We start from the raw sequence: 4,148 nt of genomic DNA, 5'->3' as shown, positions 1-4,148 counted from the left end.
CGATCACATGACAGGCCATTATAAGAATGATAGATGGATAAAATAAAACAGATAAAACAACAAGATGAGACGGACAGACAGACAGTCGGATAGACTCTGCTTCAAAATGAAGACCATCTTTTCATATGGTCACGTGCATCTGCACAAATTCTGTGGCGTCCACACACACACACACACACACACACACCAAAGCCTTGTTAAACCACATGAGCAAACACAGTCTGTTAACAAGTTTTGACCAGACATGCCCCAAAAGTCTTGAATACACGCATCCACAAACACACACATACAAACAATTACGCTGGGCTCAGGTGTGAGCTTTGAAGCTAAGAGCCATTGAAGCAGTCCCATTTCTCCTCCTCTGCTCGCTCTCTTTCATTCCCTCTCTCATTTCATCTCATCTTCTCGTCTTCTTACCACTGATCTTTCCACCTCTTCCTTCGCTCCGCACTTCTCCTCTCATCTCCTTCCATCTCGTTCCTGTCTGAAGAGTGCAGCAGGTGCATCTGAGGCAAAAGAGAAAACAGCAATTTCTCCCTCTTTCTGTCTTTCCTGCTTCTATATTCTTCATTTTAAACCCACCACATATAACAATAAACATTTTCAACACCCAGCCGAACAAGAGTTGATCAATGTAAATCAGACTGACAACCGATAAACAAAACAGAGTCCGAACCAGTTACCGACCATAATCTAGAGACACAAGTCCACTTCCCTACACGAAACACAGACCAAAGAGACTCTAACACTGTCTGTGTATAGCTTTTCCCAGAGAAAAACGGCAGAATTCCTGCTGTTCCCATTTAGTGAACAAATGACATTTGATCTCAAGAAGGTTAAAAAACATGAGACCAATCATCTGGTCTGTGAGTGTCACATGACTAATCACTCTGGAGCCGCAGAAGCTGTAATCAGCCGAACGTTGAGACTCTTTAAAGCTGGAGAAATCCGTGTTGGATACAGTTTTGCATTTATATTTAGTTTGAGGCTATGCAGAGGACTGAAAACACCTGCAGGCAGGAGTGCAGGATGTGCAGTTAACTTAATGTGAGTGACAATCATGTACATGTGGCACAATTCATGACTCAGACACTGAACATGGGCGGCAAAGAGATGCCTGAACAAAACCCAGATCATGGCGACTAAGCAGTGACTCTCATCAGAAAAGAGATTCCAGCTGGCCGAGAGGGCAGAATGTCATGGTATACCTGGACATTGCGTGTCATATCCAAAAGTTCAGAAACAAGGCCTACTTACTGTAAAATAGGCATATTTCCTTTAAAATTATCCATGTATCCATCCATCTATCCAGCTTTTCATCCATCCATCCAACCGACATCAGTCAGGTTTGTTTTCCTAATTAGAAGTTTGGATCTTTTCTACATCGTAACTTAAACTCAGACAAAGAAAAACATGTTGATACAGAGGCTTTTCTTATTAGATGGAAGTAATTAATATTGTTCTGCATCATTATTACTGCTGCATGATTTCTCAATAATTGTCAGAATAATAAAGCAAATTAGCAACATATGGAGAGTTTCTGATTTAAGAAACTGATTGGCAGCTTAAAGCATATTCATCAACAATGTGCCCATTCAAAAAAAAAAAAAAAAAAAAAAAAATATATATATATATATATATATATATATATATATATATATATATATATATATATATATATATATATATAATAATTATTATTAAATTAATCATTTACAGTTTTATTTTTCAACTGCTTACTCACATTTTCAAAACTTTGCCTCTCTCTCTCTCTCTCTCTTTTTTTTTTACTTCACAAACAAATCCAAGAATTGCAAACACAAAATGCAAAATGCCTCTCTTCTCTTGCAAAATGAAGCACTGCATTCAAAATATCACAAACACATCTCAAAAGCAAACATTTGCAAACACCTTTAGCATATTATTAATTCCTCTACAAATCAGTCCTTTCTCCAAAATTATGTAGCGTCTACCTTTCTACATAAAGACCCATCAAAACAAAATCCAATAAAGGTTTTTTAAAAACCACTTAAAACTAGTTTACAGAATAAACTTGGCACAAAATTGTTCAAAGTTAATAAAAAAAATGTATAACTTTTTTATTTGCTCAAAACTTTTGAAAATAATGTTCATAATGATAAATACAATCACAAAAAAACTATTGCACCATTCAACATCCTAATTTCATTTAAAGGTTTGACAATGGAAACCGACTTGCACCTCAGAGTCAAATAAATAAATAAAACACTTAACTATGACAAGGTTTAAAATAAGGAAGTCTCACACTCTGATATGTAAGGATCCAATTACAAGAAATTAAGCTGCAACAGTGACAATAAATTACAATTGTAAGCTATAAAGTGGTATTTTTAACTCTGAGATGGAAACAGGTTTCTATAATTAACTATTTGGAACAATTCAAAGGTAAGCTTCGGAACCAGATTTAAACCTGTTTGCATTCGTGAAATGCTAGCGATGGTTTGCCAAAATGTCTAGTTGGGATCAAAGGAGAAAAAGAACATGGCCGCATTATTGTTCAAGATTATAAGGTGCAACCTGAAGTGACAGCCGCGGTTATCTTCTGCCTGTGTGTGACAAAGAAGAAAAACGCACACAGAAGTGTTGAGAAAGCTTCACAGCAGAGCCTGTGGAGATAGCTATTGATGCTGTGGCCACGCACTTAGCTTCTAGCAAGCCAAGGGTGATTCATCTTGAATTAGGCCATTATAAACCATATCACATGGACAGAGAGAATCCAATTAAGACCCTGCCTCATCTTTTAGTCTCTCACTCTGTAACTCCCCCCCCCCCCCCCACCTCACAACTCCCCTCTGTAAAGACATTATGCCATTTGGATTGGATTTACTGAGGTAGATTAGAAGCAGACACAGCAAAAATCCAGCCCTGAACGGGTGCAATGGTGAGGTAATGGATGGGAAAATACTGCTGCCTTCAGCACTCGCATTTGCGAACGGCCATTTCAAAACATCATACAAACAAAAATTGGCCTTTAATATTTTACTTACATATGGCAACACTAAAGAATAAGTAAAAGGGATTGAAATGTCATACTTTTTCAAGGATCACTAACAACCCTGTTATCAAACTAATTAAAACATATGCCTATATCCAGTCTTGCTAAGACCCCTAAATGTAATTAAAAGACATCAGCCAGTAGTGTTTCTGTGGTAAACGTGTTAAACAACAAAATGAATAAATAAAAAAAAAATGTCTATGAATAATCAATATAGTGTTTGTTTCATCTCTATAAGATTTGCAGTGGCTTGAATCACTCAGAGACCCGGGGGTTGATGCAGGAGCTGCGCACGGCGACTGACTTCGCCTTACGGGCGACGAAGGTCACGGCGCGGTCCCTCGGGAAGGCGATATCTGGCTGAACCTGGCTGAGATGAGGGACATAGACAAGGCCCGCTTTCTCGATGCTCCCATCTCCCAGGTAGGCCTGTTCGGCGACACTGTCGAGGACTTTGCCCAGCAGTTCTCGGCGGTGCAAAAGCAGACTGAGGCCATCCAACACATCTTGCCCCGACGTGTGCCTCCGGTTGCCACCATTCCGTCGCAGGCAGCGCCTCAGCCTGCTCGTCGCCATGGGCGCCCCCCTGCGTCCTCCACACCAGCTCCGCCCCGTGCTGAGAGTTCTTCGAGGCCGGCGTGTCGAGCCCCGCGCAGGAGAGCGGCGCCCCCCGTGTCACTCCCGGCTGCGAAGTCCTCAAGGAAGTCGACTAAGCGGCCCTGACACGGGCAACTCGGGGATGTGGGGAACTGCTCTTCAGGAGCTGGCGAAGACAGCGCCACTCCTTCCCCCGGAGGAGGGCCGGGTGGAAAATCTTCAGTTTATGTTTCTTTCTGTTCCGCCGCTGGTCAAACGGCCAGTGGCACCCACTTTTTCAAAAAAAGAGCAAATTCCCCTTCCTCCGAGTTGCAAGGCTCGTGGATGGACAATGAGCGACGCACAGCCTCCTCACTCTCACCCACGACGCCCCCTTTCGCCAGCGGTCGAGAAGTTGCGGTTCGGAGACGCAAAGCCTCTCCACGCGTCTCTGGCCAGTTCCTCCGGGAACACTGGGAGTGTGGCTGTGATGACTCAGGATGCAATGCCTTCTGGGCCTTCCGACACAACTCCCCAT

This window comes from Carassius carassius, chromosome 28 (assembly GCF_963082965.1).
Source record: "Carassius carassius chromosome 28, fCarCar2.1, whole genome shotgun sequence".
Taxonomy (NCBI): Eukaryota; Metazoa; Chordata; class Actinopteri; order Cypriniformes; family Cyprinidae; genus Carassius; species Carassius carassius.
Note: the sequence above shows the minus strand (reverse complement) of the source record.